This window comes from Lissotriton vulgaris, chromosome 4_1, assembly GCF_964263255.1.
Source record: "Lissotriton vulgaris chromosome 4_1, aLisVul1.2, whole genome shotgun sequence".
Taxonomy (NCBI): domain Eukaryota; kingdom Metazoa; phylum Chordata; class Amphibia; order Caudata; family Salamandridae; genus Lissotriton; species Lissotriton vulgaris.
This window is the reverse complement of record NC_141691.1, coordinates 1,301,356,320-1,301,379,713: the sequence shown is the minus strand read 5'-3', so window position 1 is coordinate 1,301,379,713 and position 23,394 is coordinate 1,301,356,320. Positions and strand designations below refer to the sequence as shown.

The following is a 23,394-nucleotide window of genomic DNA, read 5'->3' as shown; positions in this document are numbered from 1 at the left end:
TAACTTCATGGTACACCTCCGAAATTAAGCTTTCCAAATCTCCCGGGTTAACTATCATTAGCACTTCTTCATATGCTGGACTTCCAGGAATTTGTGCAAAATGGCCTGTTAGCTCAGATGGTTAGAGCGTGGTGCTAATAACGCCAAGGTCACAGGTTCGATCCCTGTACAGGCCAAGTTTAATTGTTTGAAAAAAGATTAATTTTTCTTGTGTCTCATTTTTGACTGTTTATCACCTTGGATCAAACGCTGCTTGAAGGATTGGATGAATGCATTTGATATAGTTGTAGAATTAATTATTATTCTGAAAGCTCCTGGAATATCTATTAATGGTTCTAAGTTCTAACGCCAAGTAACTAAATCTCTTATTTATTGCAATTTATTGAGGTCATTTTTGTTTTGTCTTGTTGATGAAATATAAAGATAGTATGAATGTAAACAGCTGAATATAAGCTTTCCAACTATCCCGGGTTAAAAATCGGTAGCACTTCATCATCTGCTATTTCTTCAATAGTATGCTTTATATTTATTGAGCCTATTAGTTTAGTCTTTAGAGCATAAACTTAACAATGCCAAGAACATACTTTCAATCAGTCTCTAAGCCAATTCTTGATGCTCCTTTAATGTTGAAAATAGATGTATTTTCTTCAGTATCATTTGTATGTCTATATTTCCTTCGAGGGGAAGCTGACACAATGATTAGATGAATCAATTGCATATAGGTGATGAATTGTTATTTATTGCTAAAACACATGGAAAAAACATTAATGGCTCTAAGTTCTAACACTAAGTATGAAAATCTCTTTTGTATTGTAATTTTTCTAAAGTCATATTAGTTTCTTCATGTTGATATTATATATTTATAACTTCATGGTAAACCTCCGAAATTAAGCTTTCCAAATCTCCAGGGTTAACTATCATTAGCACTTCTTCATATGCTGGACTTCCAGGAATTTGTGCAGACCGGCTTGTTAGCTCAGATGGTTAGAGCGTGGTGCTAATAACGCCAAGGTCACAGGTTCGATCCCTGTACAGGCCAAGTTTAATTGTTTGAAAAAAGATTAATTTTTCTTGTGTCTCATTTTTGAATGTTTATCACCTTGGATCAAACGATGCTTGAAGGATTGGATGAATACATTTGATATAGTTGTAGAATTAATTATTATTCTGAAAGCTCCTGGAATATCTATTAATGGTTCTAAGTTCTAACACCAAGTAACTAAATCTCTTATTTATTGCAATTTATTGAGGTCATTTTTGTTTTGTCTTGTTGATGAAATATAAAAATAGTATGAATGTAAACAGCTGAATATAAGCTTTCCAACTATCCCGGGTTAACAATCAGTAGCACTTCATCATCTGCTATTTCTTCAATAGTATGCTATATATTTAGTGAGCCTATTAGTTTAGTCTTCAGAGCATAAAGTTAAAAATGCCAAGGACATACTTTCAATCCGTCTCCAAGCCAATACTTGATGCTCCTTTAATGTTGAAAATAGATGTATTTTCTTCTGTATCATGTGTATCTCTATATTTCCTTTGAGGGGAAGCTGATAGAATGATTAAATGAATCAATTGCATATAGGTGATGAATTGTTATTTATTGCTAAAACACATGGAAAAAACATTAATGGTTCTAAGTTCTAACACTAAGTATGAAAATCTCTTTTGTATTGTAATTTTTTTAAAGTCATATAAGTTTCTTCATGTTGATATTATATATTTATAACTTCATGGCAAACCTCTGAAATTAAGCTTTCCAAATCTCCCGGGTTAACTATCATTAGCACTTCTTCATATGCTGGACTTCCAGGAATTTGTGCAAAATGGCCTGTTAGCTCAGATGGTTAGAGCGTGGTGCTAATAACGCCAAGGTCACAGGTTCGATCCCTGTACAGGCCAAGTTTAATTGTTTGTAGAAAGATAAATGTTTCTTGTGTCTCATTTTTGACTGTTTATCACCTTGGATCAAACGCTGCTTGAAGGATTGGATGAATACATTTGATATAGTTGTAGAATTAATTATCATTCTGAGAGCTCCTGGAATATCTATAATTGGTTCTAAGTTCTAACGCCAAGTAACTAAATCTCTTATTTATTGCAATTTATTGAGTTCATTTTTGTTTTGTCTTGTTGATGAAATATAAAGATAGTATGAATGTAAACAGCTGAATAGAAGCTTTCCAACTATCCCGGGTTAACAATCAGTAGCACTTCATCATCTGCTATTTCTTCAATAGTATGCTATATATTTAGTGAGCCTATTAGTTTAGTCTTTAGAGCATAAAGTTAAAAATGCCAAGGACATACTTTCAATCAGTCTCCAAGCCAATAAGTGATGCTCCTTTAATGTTGAAAATAGATGTATTTTCTTCTGTATAATGTGTATGTCTATATTTCCTTTGAGGAGAAGCTGATAGAATGATTAGATGAATCAATTGCATATAGGTGATGAATTGTTATTTATTGCTAAAACACATGGAAAAACATTAATGGTTCTAAGTTCTAACACTAAGTATGAAAATCTCTTTTGTATTGTAATTTTTCTAAAGTCATATTAGTTTCTTCATGTTGATAATTTATATTTATAACTTCATGGTACACCTCCGAAATTAAGCTTTCCAAATCTCCCGGGTTAACTATCATTAGCACTTCTTCATATGCAGAACTTCCGGAATTTGTGCAAAATGGCCTGTTAGCTCAGATGGTTAGAGCGTGGTGCTAATAACGCCAAGGTCACAGGTTCGATCCCTGTACAGGCAAAGTTCAATTGTTTGAAAAAAGATTAATTTTTCTTGTGTCTCATTTTTGACTGTTTATCACCTTGGATCAAACGCTGCTTGAAGGATTGGATGAATGCATTTGATATAGTTGTAGAATTAATTATTATTCTGAAAGCTCCTGGAATATCTATTAATGGTTCTAAGTTCTAACGCCAAGTAACTAAATCTCTTATTTATTGCAATTTATTGAGGTCATTTTTGTTTTGTCTTGTTGATGAAATATAAAGATAGTATGAATGTAAACAGCTGAATATAAGCTTTCCAACTATCCCGGGTTAACAATCGGTAGCACTTCATCATCTGCTATTTCTTCAATAGTATGCTATATATTTATTGAGCCTATTAGTTTAGTCTTTAGAGCATAAAGTTAACAATGCCAAGAACATACTTTCAATCAGTCTTTAAGCCAATACTTGATGCTCCTTTAATGTTGAAAATAGATGTATTTTCTTCAGTATCATTTGTATGTCTATATTTCCTTCGAGGGGAAGCTGACACAATGATTAGATGAATCAATTGCATATAGGTGATGAATTGTTATTTATTGCTAAAACACATGGAAAAAACATTAATGGCTCTAAGTTCTAACACTAAGTATGAAAATCTCTTTTGTATTGTAATTTTTCTAAAGTCATATTAGTTTCTTCATGTTGATATTATATATTTATAACTTCATGGTAAACCTCCGAAATTAAGCTTTCCAAATCTCCCGGGTTAACTATCATTAGCACTTCTTCATATGCTGGACTTCCAGGAATTTGTGCAGACCGGCCTGTTAGCTCAGATGGTTAGAGCGTGGTGCTAATAACGCCAAGGTCACAGGTTCGATCCCTGTACAGGCCAAGTTTAATTGTTTGAAAAAATATTAATTTTTCTTGTGTCTCATTTTTGACTGTTTATCACCTTGGATCAAATGCTGCTTGAAGGATTGGATGAATACATTTGATATAGTTGTAGAATTAATTATTATTCTGAAAGCTCCTGAAATATCTATTAATTGTTCTAAGTTCTAACGCCAAGTAACTAAATCTCTTATTTATTGCAATTTATTGAGGTCATTTTTGTTTTGTCTTGTTGATGAAATATAAAAAAAGTATGAATGTAAACAGCTGAATATAAGCTTTCCAACTATCCCGGGTTAACAATCGGTAGCACTTCATCATCTGCTATTTCTTCAATAGTATGCTATATATTTAGTGAGCCTATTAGTTTAGTCTTCAGAGCATAAAGTTAAAAATGCCAAGGACATACTTTCAATCCGTCTCCAAGCCAATACTTGATGCTCCTTTAATGTTGAAAATAGATGTATTTTCTTCTGTATCATGTGTATCTCTATATTTCCTTTGAGGGGAAGCTGATAGAATGATTAAATGAATCAATTGCATATAGGTGATGAATTGTTATTTATTGCTAAAACACATGGAAAAAACATTAATGGTTCTAAGTTCTAACACTAAGTATGAAAATCTCTTTTGTATTGTAATTTTTTTAAAGTCATATAAGTTTCTTCATGTTGATATTATATATTTATAACTTCATGGTAAACCTCTGAAATTAAGCTTTCCAAATCTCCTGGGATAACTATCATTAGCACTTCTTCATATGCTGGACTTCCAGTAATTTGTGCAAAATGGCCTGTTAGCTCAGATGGTTAGAGCATGGTGCTAATAACGCCAAGGTCACAGGTTCGATCCCTGTACAGGCCAAGTTAAATTGTTTGTAAAAAGATAAATGTTTCTTGTGTCTCATTTTTGACTGTTTATCACCTTGGATCAAAAGCTACTTGAAGGATTGGATGAATACATTTGATATAGTTGTAGAATTAATTATCATTCTGAAAGCTCCTGGAATATCTATAATTGGTTCTAAGTTCTAACGCCAAGTAACTAAATCTCTTATTTATTGCAATTTATTGAGGTCATTTTTGTTTTGTCTTGTTGATGAAATATAAAGATAATATGAATGTAAACAGCTGAATATAAGCTTTCCAACTATCCCGGGTTAACAATCAGTAGCACTTCATCATCTGCTATTTCTTCAATAGTATGCTATATATTTAGTGAGCCTATCAGTTTAGTCTTTAGAGCATAAAGTTAAAAATGCCAAGGACATACTTTCAATCAGTCTCCAAGCCAATAAGTGATGCTCCTTTAATGTTGAAAATAGATGTATTTTCTTCTGTTTAATGTGTATGTCTATATTTCCTTTGAGGGGAAGCTGATAGAATGATTAGATGAATCAATTGCATATAGGTGATGAATTGTTATTTATTGCTAAAACACATGGAAAAAACATTAATGGTTCTAAGTTCTAACACTAAGTATGAAAATCTCTTTTGTATTGTAATTTTTCTAAAGTCATATTAGTTTCTTCATGTTGATAATTTATATTTATAACTTCATGGTACACCTCCGAAATTAAGCTTTCCAAATCTCCCTGTTTAACTATCATTAGCACTTCTTCATATGCAGGACTTCCAGGAATTTGTTCAAAATGGCCTGTTAGCTCAGATGGTTAGAGCGTGGTGCTAATAACGCCAAGGTCACAGGTTCGATCCCTGTACAGGCCAAGTTTAATTGTTTGAAAAAAGATTAATTTTTCTTGTGTCTCATTTTGACTGTTTATCACCTTGGATCAAACGCTGCTTGAAGGATTGGATGAATGCATTTGATATAGTTGTAGAATTAATTATTATTCTGAAAGCTCCTGGAATATCTATTAATGGTTCTAAGTTCTAACGCCAAGTAACTAAATCTCTTATTTATTGCAATTTATTGAGGTCATTTTTGTTTTGTCTTGTTGATGAAATATAAAGATAGTATGAATGTAAACAGCTGAATATAAGCTTTCCAACTATCCCGGGTTAACAATCGGTAGCACTTCATCATCTGCTATTTCTTCAATAGTATGCTATATATTTATTGAGCCTATTAGTTTAGTCTTTAGAGCATAAAGTTAACAATGCCAAGAACATACTTTCAATCAGTCTCTAAGCCAATACTTGATGCTCCTTTAATGTTGAAAATAGATGTATTTTCTTCAGTATCATTTGTATGTCTATATTTCCTTCGAGGGGAAGCTGACACAATGATTAGATGAATCAATTGCATATAGGTGATGAATTGTTATTTATTGCTAAAACACATGGAAAAAACATTAATGGCTCTAAGTTCTAACACTAAGTATGAAAATCTCTTTTGTATTGTAATTTTTCTAAAGTCATATTAGTTTCTTCATGTTGATATTATATATTTATAACTTCATGGTAAACCTCCGAAATTAAGCTTTCCAAATCTCCCGGGTTAACTATCATTAGCACTTCTTCATATGCTGGACTTCCAGGAATTTGTGCAGACCGGCCTGTTAGCTCAGATGGTTAGAGCGTGGTGCTAATAACGCCAAGGTCACAGGTTCGATCCCTGTACAGGCCAAGTTTAATTGTTTGAAAAAATATTAATTTTTCTTGTGTCTCATTTTTGACTGTTTATCACCTTGGATCAAATGCTGCTTGAAGGATTGGATGAATACATTTGATATAGTTGTAGAATTAATTATTATTCTGAAAGCTCCTGAAATATCTATTAATTGTTCTAAGTTCTAACGCCAAGTAACTAAATCTCTTATTTATTGCAATTTATTGAGGTCATTTTTGTTTTGTCTTGTTGATGAAATATAAAAAAAGTATGAATGTAAACAGCTGAATATAAGCTTTCCAACTATCCCGGGTTAACAATCGGTAGCACTTCATCATCTGCTATTTCTTCAATAGTATGCTATATATTTAGTGAGCCTATTAGTTTAGTCTTCAGAGCATAAAGTTAAAAATGCCAAGGACATACTTTCAATCCGTCTCCAAGCCAATACTTGATGCTCCTTTAATGTTGAAAATAGATGTATTTTCTTCTGTATCATGTGTATCTCTATATTTCCTTTGAGGGGAAGCTGATAGAATGATTAAATGAATCAATTGCATATAGGTGATGAATTGTTATTTATTGCTAAAACACATGGAAAAAACATTAATGGTTCTAAGTTCTAACACTAAGTATGAAAATCTCTTTTGTATTGTAATTTTTTTAAAGTCATATAAGTTTCTTCATGTTGATATTATATATTTATAACTTCATGGTAAACCTCTGAAATTAAGCTTTCCAAATCTCCTGGGATAACTATCATTAGCACTTCTTCATATGCTGGACTTCCAGTAATTTGTGCAAAATGGCCTGTTAGCTCAGATGGTTAGAGCATGGTGCTAATAACGCCAAGGTCACAGGTTCGATCCCTGTACAGGCCAAGTTAAATTGTTTGTAAAAAGATAAATGTTTCTTGTGTCTCATTTTTGACTGTTTATCACCTTGGATCAAAAGCTACTTGAAGGATTGGATGAATACATTTGATATAGTTGTAGAATTAATTATCATTCTGAAAGCTCCTGGAATATCTATAATTGGTTCTAAGTTCTAACGCCAAGTAACTAAATCTCTTATTTATTGCAATTTATTGAGGTCATTTTTGTTTTGTCTTGTTGATGAAATATAAAGATAGTATGAATGTAAACAGCTGAATATAAGCTTTCCAACTATCCCGGGTTAACAATCAGTAGCACTTCATCATCTGCTATTTCTTCAATAGTATGCTATATATTTAGTGAGCCTATCAGTTTAGTCTTTAGAGCATAAAGTTAAAAATGCCAAGGACATACTTTCAATCAGTCTCCAAGCCAATAAGTGATGCTCCTTTAATGTTGAAAATAGATGTATTTTCTTCTGTTTAATGTGTATGTCTATATTTCCTTTGAGGGGAAGCTGATAGAATGATTAGATGAATCAATTGCATATAGGTGATGAATTGTTATTTATTGCTAAAACACATGGAAAAAACATTAATGGTTCTAAGTTCTAACACTAAGTATGAAAATCTCTTTTGTATTGTAATTTTTCTAAAGTCATATTAGTTTCTTCATGTTGATAATTTATATTTATAACTTCATGGTACACCTCCGAAATTAAGCTTTCCAAATCTCCCGGGTTAACTATCATTAGCACTTCTTCATATGCAGGACTTCCAGGAATTTGTTCAAAATGGCCTGTTAGCTCAGATGGTTAGAGCGTGGTGCTAATAACGCCAAGGTCACAGGTTCGATCCCTGTACAGGCCAAGTTTAATTGTTTGAAAAAAGATTAATTTTTCTTGTGTCTCATTTTTGACTGTTTATCACCTTGGATCAAACGCTGCTTGAAGGATTGGATGAATGCATTTGATATAGTTGTAGAATTAATTATTATTCTGAAAGCTCCTGGAATATCTATTAATGGTTCTAAGTTCTAACGCCAAGTAACTAAATCTCTTATTTATTGCAATTTATTGAGGTCATTTTTGTTTTGTCTTGTTGATGAAATATAAAGATAGTATGAATGTAAACAGCTGAATATAAGCTTTCCAACTATCCCGGGTTAACAATCGGTAGCACTTCATCATCTGCTATTTCTTCAATAGTATGCTATATATTTATTGAGCCTATTAGTTTAGTCTTTAGAGCATAAAGTTAACAATGCCAAGAACATACTTTCAATCAGTCTCTAAGCCAATACTTGATGCTCCTTTAATGTTGAAAATAGATGTATTTTCTTCAGTATCATTTGTATGTCTATATTTCCTTCGAGGGGAAGCTGACACAATGATTAGATGAATCAATTGCATATAGGTGATGAATTGTTATTTATTGCTAAAACACATGGAAAAAACATTAATGGCTCTAAGTTCTAACACTATGTATGAAAATCTCTTTTGTATTGTAATTTTTCTAAAGTCATATTAGTTTCTTCATGTTGATATTATATATTTATAACTTCATGGTAAACCTCCGAAATTAAGCTTTCCAAATCTCCCGGGTTAACTATCATTAGCACTTCTTCATATGCTGGACTTCCAGAAATTTGTGCAGACCGGCCTGTTAGCTCAGATTGTTAGAGCATGGTGCTAATAACGCCAAGGTCACAGGTTCGATCCCTGTACAGGCCAAGTTTAATTGTTTGAAAAAAGATTAATTTTTCTTGTGTCTCATTTTTGACTGTTTATCACCTTGGATCAAACGATGCTTGAAGGATTGGATGAATACATTTGATATAGTTGTAGAATTAATTATTATTCTGAAAGCTCCTGGAATATCTATTAATGGTTCTAAGTTCTAACACCAAGTAACTAAATCTCTTATTTATTGCAATTTATTGAGGTCATTTTTGTTTTGTCTTGTTGATGAAATATAAAAATAGTATGAATGTAAACAGCTGAATATAAGCTTTCCAACTATCCCGGGTTAACAATCAGTAGCACTTCATCATCTGCTATTTCTTCAATAGTATGCTATATATTTAGTGAGCCTATTAGTTTAGTCTTCAGAGCATAAAGTTAAAAATGCCAAGGACATACTTTCAATCCGTCTCCAAGCCAATACTTGATGCTCCTTTAATGTTGAAAATAGATGTATTTTCTTCTGTATCATGTGTATCTCTATATTTCCTTTGAGGGGAAGCTGATATAATGATTAAATGAATCAATTGCATATAGGTGATGAATTGTTATTTATTGCTAAAACACATGGAAAAAACATTAATGGTTCTAAGTTCTAACACTAAGTATGAAAATCTCTTTTGTATTGTAATTTTTTTAAAGTCATATAAGTTTCTTCATGTTGATATTATACATTTATAACTTCATGGTAAACCTCTGAAATTAAGCTTTCCAAATCTCCCGGGTTAACTATCATTAGCACTTCTTCATATGCTGGACTTCCAGTAATTTGTGCAAAATGGCCTGTTAGCTCAGATGGTTAGAGCGTGGTGCTAATAACGCCAAGGTCACAGGTTCGATCCCTGTACAGGCCAAGTTTAATTGTTTGTAAAAAGATAAATGTTTCTTGTGTCTCATTTTTGACTGTTTATCACCTTGGATCAAACGCTGCTTGAAGGATTGGATGAATACATTTGATATAGTTGTAGAATTAATTATTATTCTGAAAGCTCCTGAAATATCTATTAATGGTTCTAAGTTCTAACGCCAAGTAACTAAATCTCTTATTTATTGCAATTTATTGAGGTCATTTTTGTTTTGTCTTGTTGATGAAATATAAAGATAGTATGAATGTAAACAGCTGAATATAAGCTTTCCAACTATCCCGGGTTAACAATCGGTAGCACTTCATCATCTGCTATTTCTTCAATAGTATGCTATGTATTTATTGAGCCTATTAGTTTAGTCTGTAGAGCATAAAGTTAAAAATGCCAAGGACATACTTTCAATCAGTCTTCAAGCCAATACTTGATGCTCCTTTAATGTTGAAAATAGATGTATTTTCTTCTGTATAATGTGTATGTCTATATTTCCTTTGAGGGGAAGCTAATAGAATGTATAGATGAATCAATTGCATATAGGTGATGAATTGTTATTTATTGCTAAAACACATGGAAAAAACATTAATGGTTCTAAGTTCTAACACTAAGTATGAAAATCTCTTTTGTATTGTAATTTTTTTAAAGTCATATAAGTTTCTTCATGTTGATATTATATATTTATAACTTCATGGCAAACCTCTGAAATTAAGCTTTCCAAATCTCCCGGGTTAACTATCATTAGCACTTCTTCATATGCTGGACTTCCAGGAATTTGTGCAAAATGGCCTGTTAGCTCAGATGGTTAGAGCGTGGTGCTAATAACGCCAAGGTCACAGGTTCGATCCCTGTACAGGCCAAGTTTAATTGTTTGTAAAAAGATAAATGTTTCTTGTGTCTCATTTTTGACTGTTTATCACCTTGGATCAAACGCTGCTTGAAGGATTGGATGAATACATTTGATATAGTTGTAGAATTAATTATCATTCTGAGAGCTCCTGGAATATCTATAATTGGTTCTAAGTTCTAACGCCAAGTAACTAAATCTCTTATTTATTGCAATTTATTGAGTTCATTTTTGTTTTGTCTTGTTGATGAAATATAAAGATAGTATGAATGTAAACAGCTGAATAGAAGCTTTCCAACTATCCCGGGTTAACAATCAGTAGCACTTCATCATCTGCTATTTCTTCAATAGTATGCTATATATTTAGTGAGCCTATTAGTTTAGTCTTTAGAGCATAAAGTTAAAAATGCCAAGGACATACTTTCAATCAGTCTCCAAGCCAATAAGTGATGCTCCTTTAATGTTGAAAATAGATGTATTTTCTTCTGTATAATGTGTATGTCTATATTTCCTTTGAGGAGAAGCTGATAGAATGATTAGATGAATCAATTGCATATAGGTGATGAATTGTTATTTATTGCTAAAACACATGGAAAAACATTAATGGTTCTAAGTTCTAACACTAAGTATGAAAATCTCTTTTGTATTGTAATTTTTTTAAAGTCATATAAGTTTCTTCATGTTGATAATTTATATTTATAACTTCATGGTACACCTCCGAAATTAAGCTTTCCAAATCTCCCGGGTTAACTATCATTAGCACTTCTTCATATGCAGAACTTCCGGAATTTGTGCAAAATGGCCTGTTAGCTCAGATGGTTAGAGCGTGGTGCTAATAACGCCAAGGTCACAGGTTCGATCCCTGTACAGGCAAAGTTCAATTGTTTGAAAAAAGATTAATTTTTCTTGTGTCTCATTTTTGACTGTTTATCACCTTGGATCAAACGCTGCTTGAAGGATTGGATGAATGCATTTGATATAGTTGTAGAATTAATTATTATTCTGAAAGCTCCTGGAATATCTATTAATGGTTCTAAGTTCTAACGCCAAGTAACTAAATCTCTTATTTATTGCAATTTATTGAGGTCATTTTTGTTTTGTCTTGTTGATGAAATATAAAGATAGTATGAATGTAAACAGCTGAATATAAGCTTTCCAACTATCCCGGGTTAACAATCGGTAGCACTTCATCATCTGCTATTTCTTCAATAGTATGCTATATATTTATTGAGCCTATTAGTTTAGTCTTTAGAGCATAAAGTTAACAATGCCAAGAACATACTTTCAATCAGTCTTTAAGCCAATACTTGATGCTCCTTTAATGTTGAAAATAGATGTATTTTCTTCAGTATCATTTGTATGTCTATATTTCCTTCGAGGGGAAGCTGACACAATGATTAGATGAATCAATTGCATATAGGTGATGAATTGTTATTTATTGCTAAAACACATGGAAAAAACATTAATGGCTCTAAGTTCTAACACTAAGTATGAAAATCTCTTTTGTATTGTAATTTTTCTAAAGTCATATTAGTTTCTTCATGTTGATATTATATATTTATAACTTCATGGTAAACCTCCGAAATTAAGCTTTCCAAATCTCCCGGGTTAACTATCATTAGCACTTCTTCATATGCTGGACTTCCAGGAATTTGTGCAGACCGGCCTGTTAGCTCAGATGGTTAGAGCGTGGTGCTAATAACGCCAAGGTCACAGGTTCGATCCCTGTACAGGCCAAGTTTAATTGTTTGAAAAAATATTAATTTTTCTTGTGTCTCATTTTTGACTGTTTATCACCTTGGATCAAATGCTGCTTGAAGGATTGGATGAATACATTTGATATAGTTGTAGAATTAATTATTATTCTGAAAGCTCCTGAAATATCTATTAATTGTTCTAAGTTCTAACGCCAAGTAACTAAATCTCTTATTTATTGCAATTTATTGAGGTCATTTTTGTTTTGTCTTGTTGATGAAATATAAAAAAAGTATGAATGTAAACAGCTGAATATAAGCTTTCCAACTATCCCGGGTTAACAATCGGTAGCACTTCATCATCTGCTATTTCTTCAATAGTATGCTATATATTTAGTGAGCCTATTAGTTTAGTCTTCAGAGCATAAAGTTAAAAATGCCAAGGACATACTTTCAATCCGTCTCCAAGCCAATACTTGATGCTCCTTTAATGTTGAAAATAGATGTATTTTCTTCTGTATCATGTGTATCTCTATATTTCCTTTGAGGGGAAGCTGATAGAATGATTAAATGAATCAATTGCATATAGGTGATGAATTGTTATTTATTGCTAAAACACATGGAAAAAACATTAATGGTTCTAAGTTCTAACACTAAGTATGAAAATCTCTTTTGTATTGTAATTTTTTTAAAGTCATATAAGTTTCTTCATGTTGATATTATATATTTATAACTTCATGGTAAACCTCTGAAATTAAGCTTTCCAAATCTCCTGGGATAACTATCATTAGCACTTCTTCATATGCTGGACTTCCAGTAATTTGTGCAAAATGGCCTGTTAGCTCAGATGGTTAGAGCATGGTGCTAATAACGCCAAGGTCACAGGTTCGATCCCTGTACAGGCCAAGTTAAATTGTTTGTAAAAAGATAAATGTTTCTTGTGTCTCATTTTTGACTGTTTATCACCTTGGATCAAAAGCTACTTGAAGGATTGGATGAATACATTTGATATAGTTGTAGAATTAATTATCATTCTGAAAGCTCCTGGAATATCTATAATTGGTTCTAAGTTCTAACGCCAAGTAACTAAATCTCTTATTTATTGCAATTTATTGAGGTCATTTTTGTTTTGTCTTGTTGATGAAATATAAAGATAATATGAATGTAAACAGCTGAATATAAGCTTTCCAACTATCCCGGGTTAACAATCAGTAGCACTTCATCATCTGCTATTTCTTCAATAGTATGCTATATATTTAGTGAGCCTATCAGTTTAGTCTTTAGAGCATAAAGTTAAAAATGCCAAGGACATACTTTCAATCAGTCTCCAAGCCAATAAGTGATGCTCCTTTAATGTTGAAAATAGATGTATTTTCTTCTGTTTAATGTGTATGTCTATATTTCCTTTGAGGGGAAGCTGATAGAATGATTAGATGAATCAATTGCATATAGGTGATGAATTGTTATTTATTGCTAAAACACATGGAAAAAACATTAATGGTTCTAAGTTCTAACACTAAGTATGAAAATCTCTTTTGTATTGTAATTTTTCTAAAGTCATATTAGTTTCTTCATGTTGATAATTTATATTTATAACTTCATGGTACACCTCCGAAATTAAGCTTTCCAAATCTCCCTGTTTAACTATCATTAGCACTTCTTCATATGCAGGACTTCCAGGAATTTGTTCAAAATGGCCTGTTAGCTCAGATGGTTAGAGCGTGGTGCTAATAACGCCAAGGTCACAGGTTCGATCCCTGTACAGGCCAAGTTTAATTGTTTGAAAAAAGATTAATTTTTCTTGTGTCTCATTTTGACTGTTTATCACCTTGGATCAAACGCTGCTTGAAGGATTGGATGAATGCATTTGATATAGTTGTAGAATTAATTATTATTCTGAAAGCTCCTGGAATATCTATTAATGGTTCTAAGTTCTAACGCCAAGTAACTAAATCTCTTATTTATTGCAATTTATTGAGGTCATTTTTGTTTTGTCTTGTTGATGAAATATAAAGATAGTATGAATGTAAACAGCTGAATATAAGCTTTCCAACTATCCCGGGTTAACAATCGGTAGCACTTCATCATCTGCTATTTCTTCAATAGTATGCTATATATTTATTGAGCCTATTAGTTTAGTCTTTAGAGCATAAAGTTAACAATGCCAAGAACATACTTTCAATCAGTCTCTAAGCCAATACTTGATGCTCCTTTAATGTTGAAAATAGATGTATTTTCTTCAGTATCATTTGTATGTCTATATTTCCTTCGAGGGGAAGCTGACACAATGATTAGATGAATCAATTGCATATAGGTGATGAATTGTTATTTATTGCTAAAACACATGGAAAAAACATTAATGGCTCTAAGTTCTAACACTAAGTATGAAAATCTCTTTTGTATTGTAATTTTTCTAAAGTCATATTAGTTTCTTCATGTTGATATTATATATTTATAACTTCATGGTAAACCTCCGAAATTAAGCTTTCCAAATCTCCCGGGTTAACTATCATTAGCACTTCTTCATATGCTGGACTTCCAGGAATTTGTGCAGACCGGCCTGTTAGCTCAGATGGTTAGAGCGTGGTGCTAATAACGCCAAGGTCACAGGTTCGATCCCTGTACAGGCCAAGTTTAATTGTTTGAAAAAATATTAATTTTTCTTGTGTCTCATTTTTGACTGTTTATCACCTTGGATCAAATGCTGCTTGAAGGATTGGATGAATACATTTGATATAGTTGTAGAATTAATTATTATTCTGAAAGCTCCTGAAATATCTATTAATTGTTCTAAGTTCTAACGCCAAGTAACTAAATCTCTTATTTATTGCAATTTATTGAGGTCATTTTTGTTTTGTCTTGTTGATGAAATATAAAAAAAGTATGAATGTAAACAGCTGAATATAAGCTTTCCAACTATCCCGGGTTAACAATCGGTAGCACTTCATCATCTGCTATTTCTTCAATAGTATGCTATATATTTAGTGAGCCTATTAGTTTAGTCTTCAGAGCATAAAGTTAAAAATGCCAAGGACATACTTTCAATCCGTCTCCAAGCCAATACTTGATGCTCCTTTAATGTTGAAAATAGATGTATTTTCTTCTGTATCATGTGTATCTCTATATTTCCTTTGAGGGGAAGCTGATAGAATGATTAAATGAATCAATTGCATATAGGTGATGAATTGTTATTTATTGCTAAAACACATGGAAAAAACATTAATGGTTCTAAGTTCTAACACTAAGTATGAAAATCTCTTTTGTATTGTAATTTTTTTAAAGTCATATAAGTTTCTTCATGTTGATATTATATATTTATAACTTCATGGTAAACCTCTGAAATTAAGCTTTCCAAATCTCCTGGGATAACTATCATTAGCACTTCTTCATATGCTGGACTTCCAGTAATTTGTGCAAAATGGCCTGTTAGCTCAGATGGTTAGAGCATGGTGCTAATAACGCCAAGGTCACAGGTTCGATCCCTGTACAGGCCAAGTTAAATTGTTTGTAAAAAGATAAATGTTTCTTGTGTCTCATTTTTGACTGTTTATCACCTTGGATCAAAAGCTACTTGAAGGATTGGATGAATACATTTGATATAGTTGTAGAATTAATTATCATTCTGAAAGCTCCTGGAATATCTATAATTGGTTCTAAGTTCTAACGCCAAGTAACTAAATCTCTTATTTATTGCAATTTATTGAGGTCATTTTTGTTTTGTCTTGTTGATGAAATATAAAGATAGTATGAATGTAAACAGCTGAATATAAGCTTTCCAACTATCCCGGGTTAACAATCAGTAGCACTTCATCATCTGCTATTTCTTCAATAGTATGCTATATATTTAGTGAGCCTATCAGTTTAGTCTTTAGAGCATAAAGTTAAAAATGCCAAGGACATACTTTCAATCAGTCTCCAAGCCAATAAGTGATGCTCCTTTAATGTTGAAAATAGATGTATTTTCTTCTGTTTAATGTGTATGTCTATATTTCCTTTGAGGGGAAGCTGATAGAATGATTAGATGAATCAATTGCATATAGGTGATGAATTGTTATTTATTGCTAAAACACATGGAAAAAACATTAATGGTTCTAAGTTCTAACACTAAGTATGAAAATCTCTTTTGTATTGTAATTTTTCTAAAGTCATATTAGTTTCTTCATGTTGATAATTTATATTTATAACTTCATGGTACACCTCCGAAATTAAGCTTTCCAAATCTCCCGGGTTAACTATCATTAGCACTTCTTCATATGCAGGACTTCCAGGAATTTGTTCAAAATGGCCTGTTAGCTCAGATGGTTAGAGCGTGGTGCTAATAACGCCAAGGTCACAGGTTCGATCCCTGTACAGGCCAAGTTTAATTGTTTGAAAAAAGATTAATTTTTCTTGTGTCTCATTTTTGACTGTTTATCACCTTGGATCAAACGCTGCTTGAAGGATTGGATGAATGCATTTGATATAGTTGTAGAATTAATTATTATTCTGAAAGCTCCTGGAATATCTATTAATGGTTCTAAGTTCTAACGCCAAGTAACTAAATCTCTTATTTATTGCAATTTATTGAGGTCATTTTTGTTTTGTCTTGTTGATGAAATATAAAGATAGTATGAATGTAAACAGCTGAATATAAGCTTTCCAACTATCCCGGGTTAACAATCGGTAGCACTTCATCATCTGCTATTTCTTCAATAGTATGCTATATATTTATTGAGCCTATTAGTTTAGTCTTTAGAGCATAAAGTTAACAATGCCAAGAACATACTTTCAATCAGTCTCTAAGCCAATACTTGATGCTCCTTTAATGTTGAAAATAGATGTATTTTCTTCAGTATCATTTGTATGTCTATATTTCCTTCGAGGGGAAGCTGACACAATGATTAGATGAATCAATTGCATATAGGTGATGAATTGTTATTTATTGCTAAAACACATGGAAAAAACATTAATGGCTCTAAGTTCTAACACTAAGTATGAAAATCTCTTTTGTATTGTAATTTTTCTAAAGTCATATTAGTTTCTTCATGTTGATATTATATATTTATAACTTCATGGTAAACCTCCGAAATTAAGCTTTCCAAATCTCCCGGGTTAACTATCATTAGCACTTCTTCATATGCTGGACTTCCAGGAATTTGTGCAGACCGGCCTGTTAGCTCAGATGGTTAGAGCGTGGTGCTAATAACGCCAAGGTCACAGGTTCGATCCCTGTACAGGCCAAGTTTAATTGTTTGAAAAAATATTAATTTTTCTTGTGTCTCATTTTTGACTGTTTATCACCTTGGATCAAATGCTGCTTGAAGGATTGGATGAATACATTTGATATAGTTGTAGAATTAATTATTATTCTGAAAGCTCCTGAAATATCTATTAATTGTTCTAAGTTCTAACACCAAGTAAATAAATCTCTTATTTATTGCAATTTATTGAGGTCATTTTTGTTTTGTCTTGTTGATGAAATATAAAAAAAGTATGAATGTAAACAGCTGAATATAAGCTTTCCAACTATCCCGGGTTAACAATCGGTAGCACTTCATCATCTGCTATTTCTTCAATAGTATGCTATATATTTAGTGAGCCTATTAGTTTAGTCTTCAGAGCATAAAGTTAAAAATGCCAAGGACATACTTTCAATCCGTCTCCAAGCCAATACTTGATGCTCCTTTAATGTTGAAAATAGATGTATTTTCTTCTGTATCATGTGTATCTCTATATTTCCTTTGAGGGGAAGCTGATAGAATGATTAAATGAATCAATTGCATATAGGTGATGAATTGTTATTTATTGCTAAAACACATGGAAAAAACATTAATGGTTCTAAGTTCTAACACTAAGTATGAAAATCTCTTTTGTATTGTAATTTTTTTAAAGTCATATAAGTTTCTTCATGTTGATATTATATATTTATAACTTCATGGTAAACCTCTGAAATTAAGCTTTCCAAATCTCCTGGGATAACTATCATTAGCACTTCTTCATATGCTGGACTTCCAGTAATTTGTGCAAAATGGCCTGTTAGCTCAGATGGCTAGAGCGTGGTGCTAATAACGCCAAGGTCACAGGTTCGATCCCTGTACAGGCCAAGTTTAATTGTTTGTAAAAAGATAAATTTTTCTTGTGTCTCATTTTTGACTGTTTATCACCTTGGATAAAACACTGCTTGAAGGATTGGATGAATACATTTGATATAGTTGTAGAATTAATTATTATTCTGAAAGCTCCTGAAATATCTATTAATGGCTCTAAGTTCTAACGCCAAGTAACTAAATCTCTTATTTATTGCAATTTATTGAGGTCATTTTTGTTTTGTCTTGTTGATGAAATATAAAGATAGTATGAATGTAAACAGCTGAATATAAGCTTTCCAACTATCCCGGGTTAACAATCGGTAGCACTTCATCATCTGCTATTTCTTCAATAGTATGCTATGTATTTATTGAGCCTATTAGTTTAGTCTGTAGAGCATAAAGTTAAAAATGCCAAGGACATACTTTCAATCAGTCTCCAAGCCAATACTTGATGCTCCTTTAATGTTGAAAATAGATGTATTTTCTTCTGTATAATGTGTATGTCTATATTTCCTTTGAGGGGAAGCTGATAGAATGATTAGATGAATCAATTGCATATAGGTGATGAATTGTTATTTATTGCTAAAACACATGGAAAAAACATTAATGGCTCTAAGTTCTAACACTAAGCATGAAAATCTCTTTTGTATTGTAATTTTTCTAAAGTCATATTAGTTTCTTCATGTTGATATTATATATTTATAACTTCATGGTAAACCTCCGAAATTAAGCTTTCCAAATCTCCCGGGTTAACTATCATTAGCACTTCTTCATATGCTGGACTTCCAGGAATTTGTGCAGACGGGCCTGTTAGCTCAGATGGTTAGAGCGTGGTGCTAATAACGCCAAGGTCACAGGTTCGATCCCTGTACAGGCCAAGTTTAATTGTTTGTAAAAAGATGAATTTTTCTTGTGTCTCATTTTTGACTGTTTATCACCTTGGATCAAACACTGCTTGAAGGATTGGATGAATACATTTGATATAGTTGTAGAATTAATTATTATTCTGAAAGCTCCTGAAATATCTATTAATGGCTCTAAGTTCTAACGCCAAGTAACTAAATCTCTTATTTATTGCAATTTATTGAGGTCATTTTTGTTTTGTCTTGTTGATGAAATATAAAGATAGTATGAATGTAAACAGCTGAATATAAGCTTTCCAACTATCCCGGGTTAACAATCGGTAGCACTTCATCATCTGCTATTTCTTCAATAGTATGCTATGTATTTATTGAGCCTATTAGTTTAGTCTGTAGAGCATAAAGTTAAAAATACCAAGGACATACTTTCAATCAGTCTCCAAGCCAATACTTGATGCTCCTTTAATGTTGAAAATAGATGTATTTTCTTCTGTATAATGTGTATGTCTATATTTCCTTTGAGGGGAAGCTGATAGAATGATTAGATGAATCAATTGCATATAGGTGATGAATTGTTATTTATTGCTAAAACACATGGAAAAAACATTAATGGTTCTAAGTTCTAACACTAAGTATGAAAATCTCTTTTGTATTGTAATTTTTCTAAAGTCATATTAGTTTCTTCATGTTGATATTATATATTTATAACTTCATGGTAAACCTCCGAAATTAAGCTTTCCAAATCTCCCGGGTTAACTATCATTAGCACTTCTTCATATGCAGGACTTCCAGGAATTTGTTCAAAATGGCCTGTTAGCTCAGATGGTTAGAGCGTGGTGCTAATAACGCCAAGGTCACAGGTTCGATCCCTGTACAGGCCAAGTTTAATTGTTTGAAAAAAGATTCATTTTTCTTGTGTCTCATTTTTGACTGTTTATCACCTTGGATCAAACGCTGCTTGAAGGATTGTATGAATGCATTTGATATAGTTGTAGAATTAATTATTATTCTGAAAGCTCCTGGAATATCTATTAATGGTTCTAAGTTCTAACGCCAAGTAACTAAATCTCTTATTTATTGCAATTTATTGAGGTCATTTTTGTTTTGTCTTGTTGATGAAATATAAAGATAGTATGAATGTAAACAGCTGAATATAAGCTTTCCAACTATCCCGGGTTAACAATCGGTAGCACTTCATCATCTGCTATTTCTTCAATAGTATGCTATATATTTATTGAGCCTATTAGTTTAGTCTTTAGAGCATAAAGTTAACAATGCCAAGAACATACTTTCAATCAGTCTCTAAGCCAATACTTGATGCTCCCATAATGTTGAAAATAGATGTATTTTCTTCAGTATCATTTGTATGTCTATATTTCCTTCGAGGGGAAGCTGACACAATGATTAGATGAATCAATTGCATATAGGTGATGAATTGTTATTTATTGCTAAAACACATGGAAAAAACATTAATGGCTCTAAGTTTTAACACTAAGTATGAACATCTCTTTTGTATTGTAATTTTTCTAAAGTCATATTAGTTTCTTCATGTTGATATTATATATTTATAACTTCATGGTAAACCTCCGAAATTAAGCTTTCCAAATCTCCCGGGTTAACTATCATTAGCACTTCTTCATATGCTGGACTTCCAGGAATTTGTGCAGACCGGCCTGTTAGCTCAGATGGTTAGAGCGTGGTGCTAATAACGCCAAGGTCACAGGTTCGATCCCTGTACAGGCCAAGTTTAATTGTTTGAAAAAAGATTAATTTTTCTTGTGTCTCATTTTTGACTGTTTATCACCTTGGATCAAATGCTGCTTGAAGGATTGGATGAATACATTTGATATAGTTGTAGAATTAATTATTATTCTGAAAGCTCCTGGAATATCTATTAATGGTTCTAAGTTCTAACGCCAAGTAACTAAATCTCTTATTTATTGCAATTTATTGAGGTCATTTTTGTTTTGTCTTGTTGATAAAATATAAAAATAGTATGAATGTAAACAGCTGAATATAAGCTTTCCAACTATCCCGGGTTAACAATCAGTAGCACTTCATCATCTGCTATTTCTTCAATAGTATGCTATATATTTAGTGAGCCTATTAGTTTAGTCTTCAGAGCATAAAGTTAAAAATGCCAAGGACATACTTTCAATCCATCTCCAAGCCAATACTTGATGCTCCTTTAATGTTGAAAATAGATGTATTTTCTTCTGTATCATGTGTATCTCTATATTTCCTTTGAGGGGAAGCTGATAGAATGATTAAATGAATCAATTGCATATAGGTGATGAATTGGTATTTATTGCTAAAACACATGGAAAAAACATTAATGGTTCTAAGTTCTAACACTAAGTATGAAAATCTCTTTTGTATTGTAATTTTTTTAAAGTCATATAAGTTTCTTCATGTTGATATTATATATTTATAACTTCATGGTAAACCTCTGAAATTAAGCTTTCCAAATCTCCCGGGTTAACTATCATTAGCACTTCTTCATATGCTGGACTTCCAGTAATTTGTGCAAAATGGCCTGTTAGCTCAGATGGCTAGAGCGTGGTCCTAATAACGCCAAGGTCACAGGTTCGATCCCTGTACAGGCCAAGTTTAATTGTTTGTAAAAAGATAAATTTTTCTTGTGTCTCATTTTTGACTGTTTATCACCTTGGATCAAACACTGCTTGAAGGATTGGATGAATACATTTGATATAGTTGTAGAATTAATTATTATTCTGAAAGCTCCTGAAATATCTATTAATGGCTCTAAGTTCTAACGCCAAGTAACTAAATCTCTTATTTATTGCAATTTATTGAGGTCATTTTTGTTTTGTCTTGTTGATGAAATATAAAGATAGTATGAATGTAAACAGCTGAATATAAGCTTTCCAACTATCCCGGGTTAACAATCGGTAGCACTTCATCATCTGCTATTTCTTCAATAGTATGCTATGTATTTATTGAGCCTATTAGTTTAGTCTGTAGAGCATAAAGTTAAAAATGCCAAGGACATACTTTCAATCAGTCTCCAAGCCAATACTTGATGCTCCTTTAATGTTGAAAATAGATGTATTTTCTTCTGTATAATGTGTATGTCTATATTTCCTTTGAGGGGAAGCTGATAGAATGATTAGATGAATCAATTGCATATAGGTGATGAATTGTTATTTATTGCTAAAACACATGGAAAAAACATTAATGGCTCTAAGTTCTAACACTAAGTATGAAAATCTCTTTTGTATTGTAATTTTTCTAAAGTCATATTAGTTTCTTCATGTTGATATTATATATTTATAACTTCATGGTAAACCTCCGAAATTAAGCTTTCCAAATCTCCCGGGTTAACTATCATTAGCACTTCTTCATATGCTGGACTTCCAGGAATTTGTGCAGACCGGCCTGTTAGCTCAGATGGTTAGAGCGTGGTGCTAATAACGCCAAGGTCACAGGTTCGATCCCTGTACAGGCCAAGTTTAATTGTTTGTAAAAAGATGAATTTTTCTTGTGTCTCATTTTTGACTGTTTATCACCTTGGATCAAACACTGCTTGAAGGATTGGATGAATACATTTGATATAGTTGTAGAATTAATTATTATTCTGAAAGCTCCTGAAATATCTATTAATGGCTCTAAGTTCTAACGCCAAGTAACTAAATCTCTTATTTATTGCAATTTATTGAGGTCATTTTTGTTTTGTCTTGTTGATGAAATATAAAGATAGTATGAATGTAAACAGCTGAATATAAGCTTTCCAACTATCCCGGGTTAACAATCGGTAGCACTTCATCATCTGCTATTTCTTCAATAGTATGCTATGTATTTATTGAGCCTATTAGTTTAGTCTGTAGAGCATAAAGTTAAAAATGCCAAGGACATACTTTCAATCAGTCTCCAAGCCAATACTTGATGCTCCTTTAATGTTGAAAATAGATGTATTTTCTTCTGTATAATGTGTATGTCTATATTTCCTTTGAGGGGAAGCTGATAGAATGATTAGATGAATCAATTGCATATAGGTGATGAATTGTTATTTATTGCTAAAACACATGGAAAAAACATTAATGGTTCTAAGTTCTAACACTAAGTATGAAAATCTCTTTTGTATTGTAATTTTTCTAAAGTCATATTAGTTTCTTCATGTTGATATTATATATTTATAACTTCATGGTAAACCTCCGAAATTAAGCTTTCCAAATCTCCCAGGTTAACTATCATTAGCACTTCTTCATATGCTGGACTTCCAGGAATTTGTGCAG

General features: G+C 32.2%; 22 non-coding genes across 22 annotated transcripts; all 22 read left to right on the top strand.

Moving 5' to 3' along the window:
- Positions 1-102: 102 nt before the first annotated feature.
- On the top strand, positions 103-176 carry TRNAI-AAU (transfer RNA isoleucine (anticodon AAU)). The gene has a single exon. It is a non-coding gene; the product is annotated as a tRNA-Ile (tRNA).
- Positions 177-965: 789 nt separating this feature from the next.
- On the top strand, positions 966-1,039 carry TRNAI-AAU (transfer RNA isoleucine (anticodon AAU)). The gene has a single exon. It is a non-coding gene; the product is annotated as a tRNA-Ile (tRNA).
- Positions 1,040-1,828: 789 nt separating this feature from the next.
- TRNAI-AAU (transfer RNA isoleucine (anticodon AAU)) lies at positions 1,829-1,902 on the top strand. Its single transcript has one exon. It is a non-coding gene; the product is annotated as a tRNA-Ile (tRNA).
- Positions 1,903-3,552: 1,650 nt separating this feature from the next.
- On the top strand, positions 3,553-3,626 carry TRNAI-AAU (transfer RNA isoleucine (anticodon AAU)). Its single transcript has one exon. It is a non-coding gene; the product is annotated as a tRNA-Ile (tRNA).
- Positions 3,627-4,415: 789 nt separating this feature from the next.
- TRNAI-AAU (transfer RNA isoleucine (anticodon AAU)) lies at positions 4,416-4,489 on the top strand. Its single transcript has one exon. It is a non-coding gene; the product is annotated as a tRNA-Ile (tRNA).
- A 789-nt stretch (positions 4,490-5,278) lies between these two features.
- Positions 5,279-5,352, top strand: TRNAI-AAU (transfer RNA isoleucine (anticodon AAU)). Its single transcript has one exon. It is a non-coding gene; the product is annotated as a tRNA-Ile (tRNA).
- Positions 5,353-6,140: 788 nt separating this feature from the next.
- On the top strand, positions 6,141-6,214 carry TRNAI-AAU (transfer RNA isoleucine (anticodon AAU)). Its single transcript has one exon. It is a non-coding gene; the product is annotated as a tRNA-Ile (tRNA).
- A 789-nt stretch (positions 6,215-7,003) lies between these two features.
- On the top strand, positions 7,004-7,077 carry TRNAI-AAU (transfer RNA isoleucine (anticodon AAU)). Its single transcript has one exon. It is a non-coding gene; the product is annotated as a tRNA-Ile (tRNA).
- Positions 7,078-7,866: 789 nt separating this feature from the next.
- TRNAI-AAU (transfer RNA isoleucine (anticodon AAU)) lies at positions 7,867-7,940 on the top strand. Its single transcript has one exon. It is a non-coding gene; the product is annotated as a tRNA-Ile (tRNA).
- Positions 7,941-9,592: 1,652 nt separating this feature from the next.
- Positions 9,593-9,666, top strand: TRNAI-AAU (transfer RNA isoleucine (anticodon AAU)). Its single transcript has one exon. It is a non-coding gene; the product is annotated as a tRNA-Ile (tRNA).
- A 789-nt stretch (positions 9,667-10,455) lies between these two features.
- Positions 10,456-10,529, top strand: TRNAI-AAU (transfer RNA isoleucine (anticodon AAU)). The gene has a single exon. It is a non-coding gene; the product is annotated as a tRNA-Ile (tRNA).
- Positions 10,530-12,179: 1,650 nt separating this feature from the next.
- TRNAI-AAU (transfer RNA isoleucine (anticodon AAU)) lies at positions 12,180-12,253 on the top strand. The gene has a single exon. It is a non-coding gene; the product is annotated as a tRNA-Ile (tRNA).
- Positions 12,254-13,042: 789 nt separating this feature from the next.
- Positions 13,043-13,116, top strand: TRNAI-AAU (transfer RNA isoleucine (anticodon AAU)). The gene has a single exon. It is a non-coding gene; the product is annotated as a tRNA-Ile (tRNA).
- A 789-nt stretch (positions 13,117-13,905) lies between these two features.
- Positions 13,906-13,979, top strand: TRNAI-AAU (transfer RNA isoleucine (anticodon AAU)). The gene has a single exon. It is a non-coding gene; the product is annotated as a tRNA-Ile (tRNA).
- A 788-nt stretch (positions 13,980-14,767) lies between these two features.
- Positions 14,768-14,841, top strand: TRNAI-AAU (transfer RNA isoleucine (anticodon AAU)). Its single transcript has one exon. It is a non-coding gene; the product is annotated as a tRNA-Ile (tRNA).
- Positions 14,842-15,630: 789 nt separating this feature from the next.
- On the top strand, positions 15,631-15,704 carry TRNAI-AAU (transfer RNA isoleucine (anticodon AAU)). The gene has a single exon. It is a non-coding gene; the product is annotated as a tRNA-Ile (tRNA).
- Positions 15,705-16,493: 789 nt separating this feature from the next.
- On the top strand, positions 16,494-16,567 carry TRNAI-AAU (transfer RNA isoleucine (anticodon AAU)). The gene has a single exon. It is a non-coding gene; the product is annotated as a tRNA-Ile (tRNA).
- A 789-nt stretch (positions 16,568-17,356) lies between these two features.
- TRNAI-AAU (transfer RNA isoleucine (anticodon AAU)) lies at positions 17,357-17,430 on the top strand. Its single transcript has one exon. It is a non-coding gene; the product is annotated as a tRNA-Ile (tRNA).
- A 1,652-nt stretch (positions 17,431-19,082) lies between these two features.
- TRNAI-AAU (transfer RNA isoleucine (anticodon AAU)) lies at positions 19,083-19,156 on the top strand. Its single transcript has one exon. It is a non-coding gene; the product is annotated as a tRNA-Ile (tRNA).
- Positions 19,157-19,945: 789 nt separating this feature from the next.
- TRNAI-AAU (transfer RNA isoleucine (anticodon AAU)) lies at positions 19,946-20,019 on the top strand. The gene has a single exon. It is a non-coding gene; the product is annotated as a tRNA-Ile (tRNA).
- Positions 20,020-20,808: 789 nt separating this feature from the next.
- Positions 20,809-20,882, top strand: TRNAI-AAU (transfer RNA isoleucine (anticodon AAU)). Its single transcript has one exon. It is a non-coding gene; the product is annotated as a tRNA-Ile (tRNA).
- Positions 20,883-22,534: 1,652 nt separating this feature from the next.
- Positions 22,535-22,608, top strand: TRNAI-AAU (transfer RNA isoleucine (anticodon AAU)). The gene has a single exon. It is a non-coding gene; the product is annotated as a tRNA-Ile (tRNA).
- Positions 22,609-23,394: the final 786 nt, after the last annotated feature.